Source organism: Cydia strobilella, chromosome 11, assembly GCF_947568885.1.
Source record: "Cydia strobilella chromosome 11, ilCydStro3.1, whole genome shotgun sequence".
In the NCBI taxonomy this organism is placed as follows: domain Eukaryota; kingdom Metazoa; phylum Arthropoda; class Insecta; order Lepidoptera; family Tortricidae; genus Cydia; species Cydia strobilella.
The window spans coordinates 9,905,280-9,918,072 of NC_086051.1; positions in this window are offsets into that span (position 1 = coordinate 9,905,280).

A 12,793-nucleotide genomic window follows, 5' to 3' on the forward strand; every position below is an offset into this window, starting at 1 on the left:
AAGACCATGGAGACTATATAAAGGAGCCAAATCTCTATGTATGAAAAGTGTCCATCAAAAAACAGTAATTAGGCGGCGCCACCATACACCAAAATACTACCAAAAACAACCTACGTAATTTGGTCGGGTTATTTGTTGGTTTATGTTATACTCATGTCCCAGAGCCTAACTAGCGCCACCGGAGCTATTAGGAACTATTATTTAAAGCTGAAAGCGGTCACTTTTGCAACAATTCTGCCATAAGAGATTGGCATCCTTTCTATACCATCCATACAAAAGACTAAAGAACATCTGTCAGTCATTGAAGTGACAAGTGACATTTGACATTTCGAACTATGGAAAAGACCACCATCTACACTACACTAGCGCCCCTAGCGGCGAATTCATACGCGTTAGCCCTCATTTGTAGGGAGACCGAGCGTGTAACATTTAGGTACTTAATTTGACGTCACCAGCGTAATTTAGTGACGAGAAGCATACGCCGCGCGAAACGATTCAAAAGCATCGATTCACAGATCGATTAGAACACGGCATCGATTCTAAAATATCGATAAGAACCGACAGAGGAAATGATAATTATTTTCGACAGAGGAAATGATAATTCACGTTGACGATTTAACGGAGCCACGCCGTTCTATTGCCAAAATACTGTTTAGTTTTTAAATTTATGAAATTCATATGTATGTTAGTCTATAAGGTATTGAGGTATATGTAATATGGGCCTTGTTGCTTGAATTAAATTTTAAAATAAAAACCACAGAACTATATCAAAATAGAAGGAAAAAGTTCAGCAATTTGTAGAAGAGACCGAGCGTGTAACATTTTGCGTAGGAAACCATTTTTAACGACCAGGTGCTTCAATCCATTTATTTTAATTATTAGGATCATTCGGAAAACTAAAACAAAATTGCAATATAGAAGTAACCATAACCTGTTTGTTAATAATATTTGCTTTGCACTACGTACATTATATAGCTGAATAATATTATAAGAACGTAATTATCATTTCGTTTGTTTTCAAAATCGATTTTAATAATCGAGTAAGAAAATCGCAGTATACAGCACTATTCTTACTTTTGACAGTAAAAATGAGAAATCGGCCTTGAGCGTGAGTTTGAATAGTTTATTTTTACAACGCTGGTTTTTAACGCATGCCAAGTCTGGCTCGTCAAATTAAAGCCGCAATGGAAAGCTAGCGTTGGCACACAATCGCCCGCTACTGTTTTGACGAAAATAATGAAATAAATAGTTTTTTAATTAATAACAAATATTTAAGGACAAATTGTACTTACCTATGAAAGGAAATACCTACATTAACAGCTCCAACTTTATTGGAAGTGTTTAAACAGTTAATTATTGCGCAACAAACCATTTTGTTTTTAAAACCTGACGTCGTAAGCAGACATCGATCGGGAGCAGACTGAAGTTCGCGGCGAGCAACTGAGACACCGTGTCTTCGTTTCGCCACGCGAGGTACATACACTCTTTCCTTCTATCTTGATATAGTTCTGTGCCAGCGCTTCATAAAGAGCGCCACCGCCATCGTGTGAAATGTATCCATTTTTGTCATTTAAACGCTTTTTAACGCGCGTCGAAAAAGCGCTCGTGCTTATGAGGTCTTGAAACTTGATTGCCACCGACGAGGTATAAAAAATAAAATAAAAAAACCATTTTAGGCCGTAACACACCGTCGCACCGCACCAAGGTCATTGTGCGACGCATCCATAAGTAAGAGCGAGAAAGCGATATCTCTTTCTTTCTTTCTCGCTCTTACTTATGGGTGCATCGCATAATGACCTTGGTGCGGTGCGACGGTGTCTTACGACCTAAAATGGTTTTTTTATTTTATTTTTTGTCAAAGAACTGTCTCATTTCAAACATAGACAGAGAGAATCATACTATCTTTGTCTTACACTAGTACTAGCACCCAAAAGAAAAGGATGAGTATAGTAGTTTTTTTTTGTTCTTGTTTACTGACAATTTGGTTTGACCAACTATAATAATTATTATAATGAAGATTCATGTGGTGCATGAATCTAGCATAAAACTGGATTAGGCATGCATGAGTGGTGGGGGGAACTTTAAGAACGGGATAGTCTTAAGTATCTTTCAGTAGGAGTAGCAGAGAAAGCGTTATTATTATTTGTCCTTGTTATAGTCTCACTTTTTTTTTTATTCCCCACCGTAAAATTGTATAGCCCGCTCCAGACTACGCGGCCCTAAAGCGAGGTTTAGACTAGCAAGAACTTGCATGGAATGTTCATTACATTGCGGTATCTGATAAACATTTTGAATGCAGTTTACCTTAGTAGTCAGCAATGTAACGTAATTGCATGCAATTTTTTACTAGTCTAAACCTCGCTTTATGGTTTACTAGCTTTTGCCCGCGACTTCGTCTGCTCGGACTTAGTAACAGCAGCTAAAGTAAGTATAGCGCCTGGAAAATTTTTCATAGCAATTATTCAATTTTAGCATATTATGCACACAAATTAGCAGACACTTCATTAATTATCTCAATTCCACCCCGCTTTTTAATTTCTTAAGGGATGATTTTCGGGATAAAAACTATCCTATGTCCTTCCCAGGGACTCAACCTATCTCTATGCCAAATTTCATCTAAATCGATTCAGCGGTTTAAGCGTGAAGAGGGAACACACAGACAGACAGACAGACTTTCGCATATATATTATATCGATATCGAAATCTCTTTGGGTCATCTGAAACCTCGAAGCTCCCCTGGTCCCGACAAACTTCCTGCCTTTATTTTAAAAGGCTGCAAAGAGTGGCTTATGGCGCCCATGATGCACATTTTTAACACTTGGCCTTAAGTACCGGGCAGTATCCAAACAAATGGAAAATAACGAGAGTCAAGCCTATTCCCAAAACTAACAAGACCACCCAGGTTGAGGATCATCGACCTATCGCTATCTTCTCGTCGATGGCAAAACTTTTTGAGTCTGTAATAAATCGACTTGTTGCCCACCAAATCGGGCCCTACCTTTGTGATTCCCAGCATGGTTTCAGGTCTGGGCGATCGGTAGAAACCAATCTGCTAACCCTGGTTGACTCTATTGCAGATCATTTAGACAAAGGCATACAAGTGGACGTGTTGTACTTTGACTTTAAAAAAGCCTTTGATCAAGTAGATAACGATGTCCTGTTGTCCAAGCTGTGTAATATTGGGTTTTCACCTCAGCTACTCCGATTTTTCGCGAGCTACTTGGGCGACAGGAAACAGTATGTGCAACACGGCTGTTTTGTATCTAAAACCTATCATACGCGCTCTGGCGTCAGCCAGGGTTCGATACTTGGGCCGTTGCTTTTTGGGATCATGATCAATGATCTTGCATCAGTTCTTAAATCTGCCAGATGCTTGCTCTATGCTGATGACCTCAAAGTTATTTACGGTGTGCAAGAAGTATCCGACTGTGTATCTCTCCAGGAGGACGTGGATAAAGTGCACCAATGGAGTCGCCAAAATAAGTTGTCCTTTAATGCCTCTAAGTGTGCCGTCATGACTTTCAGTAGGGCCCGTCGTCCACTCTACTACGAATATCATCTAGGATCGGAACCATTATCCCGGGTCAATACTATTCGGGATCTTGGCATCATTCTTGACACCCACCTCAACTTCCATGAACATATGATATCGTTAGCTCGTGATTGTTATAAGAGGTTAGGGTTTGTTATTAGGAACGCGAGAGATTTCCAGGACTCGGGTACTATAAAGCGTCTATATATATACACATCTCTAGTCAGAAGCAAGCTCGAGTCAGCTGCCATCGTTTGGAATCCTCATGAGGTATCCTACGTCTTGCTTTTGGAGAGGGTACAAAAAGTATTTCTCCGGTTCTTATATAAAAAAATATTCGGGTATTACCCGTTTTTATACCCAACCAAATACTTGCTGGGTTCTTTAGGCTTGAACTCTTTGGAGGTAAGACGGAATTTTAAGCTCCTTACGACAGCCTGTTGCGTCTTGCGAGGTGAATCGGATTGTGCCGAACTGGTGGCGCTATTATATACTGCGTCTTTTTGTCCCTACGCCGACCAGAGTCAACTTCCGGCCTCGGGACTGCGGTCTACTTGTAGGCCCGATATCGCGAACCATGTCGCGCAGAAAATCCCCACTTGTTCGCCCTTTACCTCCTGAATGCGCTCTTAGCATCAGCGCCCGAGTGTGATTTATTTGCTGGCAGGTGGAGCGAAGTGCGAGAGGAATTGTTGAGGTTCTGTGAGAAGATGGATGAGCGTCCTTCAACAGTTTGAATGTGCTTATTGTATAATAATATTATTAGTTTACCTGTTTTTGTTTTTAATTTGTTTGTAGTTTTGCAGTGACTTTGTATATTTCATACTGTTATGCTGTACAACTATTTTTAAAATAATAATAATAAAATAATTATAATATTAGTATGGATATACTACATATACTATACTATATATAGTCTAAGATACGGCATATATGGTCTACCTTCACCCATACGTCTGACGGATGAAACTTACATTTTATGAAAGAAAATATGTTCCTGAACATAAATAAATAGGGTTGCCTAAAGAAATATGGTCAAGGCAATTTTTAATAAATTTTTGAAAATATTTTTTTTTCTTCAAATTTCACCGATTTGTCTGACGAACGAAATAAGTTCCAATGGAAAGTATACAACTTGTACAACATGAATAAATTAGGTTGCCTACGTTTTTCCGGTCACTATTATGAGGTTGCCGTGTTTAAACGGGTGAGTTAAAATCGATAATTGCACCATCTGTCTGACGCTTGAATTATATATCAAAATAATGGTAATTTTATTGCGAATACAATGGTATAGGGTTGCCTGCAAAAATCCGGTCACAAATAAGGGTTGCCAGGCTTTAAAAGAAAATAAGAAGGAAATACTTTTAGCGATAACTCAAAAACGGCTTAACTGATCACGACTGTTTTAACTATTTTCGAATGTGTTTATTAATCACTATTTTTGTGATTTTTTCATAATTTTTGCATGCATGCTTCAAAAGTTAGAAGGAAAAACCCTTTTTTTCCTTTCTAAATAATTATTTCCGAAATGATTCACTTTATCAAAAAATGTTGTTAAAAGACCCCTATTTATTTTGAAAGAACTATCTAACGAAACCCCACACTATAGGGTTGAAACAATAAAAAAATTGTCACACACATTTTGTTTTTTTCAAAGCGATTATTTCCGAAAATATTCACTTTATCAAAAAAAAAATCTCTAAAATCCCTATTAATTTTAAAAGACCTATCCAACAATATCCAGCACTGTAGGGTTGAAACGATAAAAAAAATTGTTACACACATTTTGTTTCTTTCGAAGCGATTGTCTCCTAAAATATTCACTTTATCCCTATGGTGTGGGATGTTGTTGGATAGGTATTTTAAAATGAATAGGGGTTTTCTGAAATTAATTGTTGATAAAGTGAATATTTTCGGAAATAATCGCCTCGAAAGAAACAAAATGTATGTAAGGATTTTTTGGTTAGTTTCAACCCTATAATGTGGGATGTCGTTGGATAGGTCTTTTAAAATAAATAGGGATTTTAGAAAAACATTTTTTGATAAAGTGAATATTTTCGAAAATAATCGCTTTGAAAGAAACAAAATGTGTAACAATTTTTTTATTGTTTCAACCCTATAGTGTGGGATGTCGTTAGATAGGTCTTTCAAAATAAATAGGGGTCTTTAAACAACATTTTTTGACAAATATTTTCGGAAATAATCCCTTCCAAAAAAATAAAATGTGAGGATTTTTTTTTTTATTTCAAACCTATAGTGCCGGATATTGTTCGATAGGCCTTTTAAAATGAAAAAGGGGTTTTCAAAAATCAATTGTTGATAAAGTGAATATTTTCGGAAATAATCGCCTCGAAAGAAACAAAATGTATGTAAGGATTTTTTGTTTCGTTTCAACCCTATAATGTGGGATGTCGTTGGATAGGTCTTTTAAAATAATTAGGGATTTTAGAAAAATATTTTTGGATTAAGTGAATATTTTCGGAAATAATCGCTTTGAAAGAAACAAAATGTGTGTGACAATTTTTTTATTATTTCAACCCATAGTGTGGGGTGTCGTTAGATAGGTCTTTCGAAATAAATAGGGGTCTTTAAACAACATTTTTTGATAAAGTCAATCATTTCGGAAATAATAATAATAATAATAAATATTCTTTATTGCACCACAAAGAAACAAAATTTTTAAAACAGATTTACAATGTAAATAATGGTAGCAACAGGCGGTCTTATCGCTGTGAGCGATCTCTTCCAGACAACCTTAGGGTAGCAGGATATGAAGAACAAAAGTTTTTATAAACAGGTAGTGCACGAAATAATTAGAGGAACAGGAATTACACATACAATAAATAATAAAATAATTATTTAGAAAGGAAAAGAAAGGGTTTTTTCTTCTAACTTTTTAACCATGCATCTAAAAATTATGAAAAAAATCACAAATATAGTGACTAATAAATACATTCGAAAATAGTTAAAACAATTGTGATCAGTTAAGCCGTTTTTGAGATATCGCTAAAAGTCTTTCCTTCTTATTTTCTTTTAAAGCCTGGCAACCCTTATTTGTGACCGGATTTTTGCAGGCAACCCTATACCATTGTATTCGCAATAAAATTACCATTATTTTGATATACAATTCAAGCGTCAGACAGATGGGTGCAATTATCGATTTTAACTCAATCGTTTAAACACGGCAACCTCATAATAGTGACCGGAAAAACATAGGCAACCTAATTTATTCATGTTGTACAAGTTGTATACTTTCCATTGGAACTTATTTCGTTCGTCAGACAAATCGGTGAAATTTGAAGAAAAAAAAATATTTACAAAAATTTATTTAAAATAGCCTTGACCATATTTCTTTAGGCAACCCTATTTATTTATGTTCATGAACATATTTTCTTTCATAAAATATAAGTTTCATTCGTCAGACGTATGGGTGAAGGTCGACCATATATGCCGTATCTCCTACTAATATACTATATACTATACTATATATACTATACTATACTATTTATGTACTGTATAATCCATACTAATATTATAAATGCGAAAGTCTGTCTGTCTGTCTGTCTGTCTGTCTGTGTGTTCCCTCTTCACGCTTAAACCGCTGAATCGATTTAGATTAAATTTAGCATAGAGATAGGTTGAGTCCCTGAGAAGGACATAGGATAGTTTTTATCCCGAAAATCATCCCTTAAGAAAGTAAAAAGCGGGGTGGAATTGAGATAATTAACGAAGTGCCTACTAATTTGTATGCATAATATGCTCAAATTTAGATTGCTATGAGATTTTCTCCAGGCGCTATTCTTACTCTAGCTGCGGTTACTAAGTCCACGCAGGCGAAGTCGCGGGCAAAAGCTAGTAGTATATATAAGTATATAGTATATATATAGTAAAGTATTAAGTATATATCTTTTTTTTAATAGTCATCATAAACTATCGCCATGCATGCTCGCTTTTCGGATAGTATCTAAGTTTAAGTTTAGTTTAAGTTTAGTTTTTTAAGTGCATAAATGCTTAAAATGTAAAAATGAGCGCTATCTCGCCAACAAACTGCAATCGCAGTTTGGCGAGGAATATAATTGTAAGAAAATTGTTGTGATGTACATTGAGATAAATAAATTAAAAAATATATATATATATATAGTATGGATAATATAATATATATAAATATAAATATATAATATATATAATATATGTCCTTCACGGGCGCACGCGGTAGGCCACTTCTATCTATGATCCTATCTTCTTGATATGGCGGGTAAAAATATGGAGTGTAGAAGTAAAAGGAGGAAAATCTCTATATATGAAAAGTTACTATCAAAAAACAGTAAATAGGCGGTGCCACCATACACTGAAGTACCTAGACCACACACCTAGTATTTTATATAGATGTGCACCCGTGCGACCGTGAGGGACAAAATTTTAACATTTTTTTACATTCCTGACAATATACCAGAAACAACCTACGTAATTTGGTCGGGTTATTTGCTCCCCTTCCCCCATTTCATCTTTACATTAAGGTCCCTCCAGACTATGAGCGCGAATCGCGGCGCGACTTCGCGGAGAGTACATGTCGCGACGTTGACGTATGACTCCACACTCGCAGACTTCACGGCTATTTCGCAGTTTGGTTCGCGTCAAGATGGCGGAACAGCATCAGCTGATCGAGTTTAACTGCTAGTTATCTATGGCATCATACGTGATTTAGCTATTTTTCCATTTTGTTTCGTTGTAAAACCGTAAAATATAGCCGCTTCATTAATATAATTATTATTTGTCTTGCCACATATGAGTCAAAATAGTGTATAATGTGGAGTCTTGCCAGTTCGCGCTTCGCGCCTCCTTTGACGCGGGCTAATAAACCGACCAAAAACGGGGAACTAGGCGCGAAGGCGTGAACAATCTGGTAAATACAAATGAAGAATTACATAGACCTAGCATTACATAGACCAGCTATACGCGTGCGCCCGTGAGGGATAGACATAGATGACGTCATAAACGTGGGGATACCATATTGGTAAAAATTACCCCAATATTTGATATCACGTTGGGGCGATTACCCTGGAGGCAAAGTTAGCTTGTTTGACGGTATTAAAAAATTGTTAAATAAAATGTCAATAGGCCGTTCTTTTTAGGCGTATGAACAATGAAATACCTCCTATAATTCGCGCAGGTGGTACAAAACTAAACATGTTTAGTAAATAAAACGTAAAATAAAATGTATTATGGGTTTTAATTTAAAGAAATCACAAATCGCAATCACACCAATTAATGTACACCACATTTAATCTTCACATTTGTTTATTTATTTTTTGGAATTAGAAGTACGAAAAAATTTCGTCAAAATTACCCATAAAATTATGATATTTTCATCTGGTATCCCTAACATGATTGTTATGCAGCTAAATTAAGAAGAAGTTTAAAAATGGCTGACCTCAGACTCCTACCTACCTACGTAATTTGGGCGGATAATTTTAAAAATAATGTTTTGTTAATTTGCGTAAATAATTGTGATATTTTTATTGAAATCGTTTGATTCTACATTGCTTTGAGTGTAACGTAATTTTACGATGTTATTCTCACATATTGCGTTAAGAGGAAGGTGTAAAATACCGTACTTACGTGTGAAAGGTTATGATCTATGAGGTTATGGGCTATTACAGCCGATTACAGAACAATTCACCAGTATTTTATCAAAGTTCAAGCATTCAAAACGCTAACCATCACTATATTTCATAAGAGAAAGCACAATTTCATACAAAACAACGATAATTAAACAAGCAACGAACAAACATGACATGTCACGTACTTATTTGTTTGCCACAACCTCGGTTGTGGCAGCGGTGGAAAAGTGAAACTATGACAAGGACAAACAATAACGGCGCTTTCTCTGCTACTCCTACTGAAAGATACAAAAATATGTGTACACTCAGACTGTAAAGATGGGACCCAAGACAGAAGTAAAACACAAGACTGTCGAGTAGAAACTGTAGATATAATGCCTCAATTCAAAAGATACAATCCTTTATATACTAAATTATCGAGGTTAACTATGAATCACACTACTTGGGAGGTCTACACGTGAAAGGTGTCAAATGGTTGTTTACCTAAATTCCATTCCTTATATAGAGGAGAGTCATCTTACATTACTTTCCGTATATGGATTACATTCCTAACCTAATATGGGGGAGAGTCATCTTACATGACTCTCCGTATATGGTACCGCTAAGCTATATGATCCTTATGATCTAATTACATGTTATTTGAATCCTTACCTAATATTCTATGCCTAGCTTTCGTTGCTGGCTAGCAATGACCGTCATTACATACACATGCAGTCTTGGTTCGCGGATTTGCACAGTACTTTATCCGAATAGTTAAATCACGTTTTCACATTCACGCTGATAGATTTCTCACAAAAATAGTTTTATTTACGTTATATTAGCAAACCGGCGCTGGTATATCACTTGCCTTCTTGTCCATATTATGTCTTGCTTTATTTAATTTAACGTATGTTTATCACTAGAGTCCACTTTCCCACACATTATTTTAGTTTATTTAAATTATTGTTTGTTTTTCACTTTCAGTTTTTGCTTTTTGATATTTTAGTTTTACACTGTTTTTTTTTTTTGCGAATGTCCACATATTAAGAGTTTTAAATTATTTTCTTGTATTTTTCACACGAATTTTTGCCATTGAAGCGCGCCCCGCCAGTGCAGAACCACCTACTGCACCGGCAGGCGCCATATGACGTAGACTTTACGCCACTGGCAGGGTCGCCATGTAAGGATGGGACCCAAGACAGAAGTAAAACACAAGACTGTCGAGTAGAAACTGTAGATATAATGCCTCAATTCAAAAGATACAATCCTTTATATACTAAATTATCGAGGTTAACTATGAATCACACTACTTGGGAGGTCTACACGTGAAAGGTGTCAAATGGTTGTTTACCTAAATTCCATTCCTTATATAGAGGAGAGTCATCTTACATTACTTTCCGTATATGGATTACATTCCTAACCTAATATGGGGGAGAGTCATCTTACATGACTCTCCGTATATGGTACCGCTAAGCTATATGATCCTTATGATCTAATTACATGTTATTTGAATCCTTACCTAATATTCTATGCCTACACTTCAAGACAATAAAGTCGTGTTCACATATTTTTGAGCCATTTGTCTGGATCTATATTTTTGCCTTCGACTGTACCTATAGTTTTCTTTGTTCTTACTTACTGACAGATTGTGTTTGCCAGACTATAGTATAATACTAAAAACCGGTCAAGTGCGGGTCGAATGCGCGCACCAAGGGTTCTGTACTTTTTAGTATTTGTTGCCTCGTGACAGACAGACGGACAGCGAAGTCTTAGTAATAGGGTCCCGTTTTTACCCTCTGGGTACGGAACCCTAATAAAAAAAACATTAATGATCATTAATGAATGTTCCTTTTATTAATATTGTTGGTTTACCTATCTCACAAAACTCAACTTTTTATTTCAGATTTCCATAGGACGAGGAATAGGGGATATTACTGCAATGTTCTGCCACCAGAGTGCAGCACTAGCTTTTTTAGTGCACCGTAGAGTAACTTATTCATACTGTACCTTTAACAGGTTTTTGACAAGTTTTCAGGGGACCTACCGGCAAACACGAATCCGAAATTTCGTTATCTAGCTACCTCTTTATCGCTCGAATACGCAAGAGTGACAGAGATGTTAGATAACGAAAGTTCGATTTTCTTGTTTCGCGATAGACCCTCAGATTGTGGTAGTAGCGCCACCTACGCCGAGTTTCGCGTAATATTCCCTATTATTAAATAAAAAAAATATAATACACGAACGTTTTTTTTTACATTTCCTATTTGGTACATGACTAGAAACTATACTTAGTCTTTTAGCATTAGAAAAAAACGGTAAACCATTTCCACGTGTCTTTTTATTGACAAGTTTTTTTTTATAAATATAGCAATATATTACTTATGAAAGCAAAAGTATGTAAATGATCGTATATTATATTTGTTGTGACTTATTTTCAAAGTGTTTTTCGATAAAATGACACGTTAAGATCGCTCGCCTACTTTCTAATGATAAAAAGCGAGAGGTAGACGGTTCTGAGTGGTAGACTGCAAATCAGATAAAAGCTATATTAGGTACATGCATTAATCCTCATATCAGGCGGCTCTTTGATTCCAAGGATTGCATAATTTTTATACTTTTTATGATTTTTAGAATATGAAAATTATATAAAGTATAAAAGTTATGCAATCCTTGTATTCAACGAGCCGCCTTCTACAGATTTCTTGAAATTGCCGCGTTTTTTCAGGTTCAACTTTCATTAGTCAGACTATTATCAATTTGCCAATTTCGTGATTATTTTTTTACACGGCACATAAACTTATGCATAATTTATCGATATAAAAAGTCGACACAGTTACATCCCTAGCAAATTATCAAACTTATGACACCGTACGTAAATGAGAAATAACAAGCATATATGCATCTCTTTTTGGCACATTATCTAATTCGTAAGGAAGTAAAGGACGGTTGCCCGGCTTCTATGCTTTAGTTATTATTCTGAGGGTAAAAACGTCGCCTTTTCGATTTATTCAATCATTCATTAATTGGACCATTCAACATTCCGTTCCTTTTCATTCGTTCGTTCGTTTCGTTTATTACTTTCATTAATTAGTCTGCGCTGTGCTTTCATTTTATTCATTCATGATCGTGAACGTCGTGAACGGAACACATCATATTCAACACTATTTATAACATCGCTGCTAGATGTCGCCAGGAGTATCGAAACGAGATTGATTCCTATATAAGCCAAAACCTAAGTTACGATTTTACAACCGTAACAATTTAATTTATATGAACATAATATAATCATTTTTATTAACAACAAGTAACTAAATACTTTCATTTCACCAAGTGCCCTACGTGAAACGAAACCATAAACATTTAAAAAAGTCATAGTAACCGTCAAACTATAAAAATCAAACAGAAAATTTAAAATTTTTGAATTTTAATTAATAATTTAAGTATAATCACTATAAATTGTTGAAAATGAGTGCGCCTGGGAGAAAGAAACCATTTTGCCTCTTCGACTTTGCGAATTAAAACAATATTACTCCGAAACTCGTCAATGCTTCGTGGCTCGTGCCAACTAGTTACATTATTTACGTCCAAGTTTTAATAGTGGATTTATATTATTTCGAACTAATTTACTATAAGTGCTACCCGTAGAAAATATTTTTTG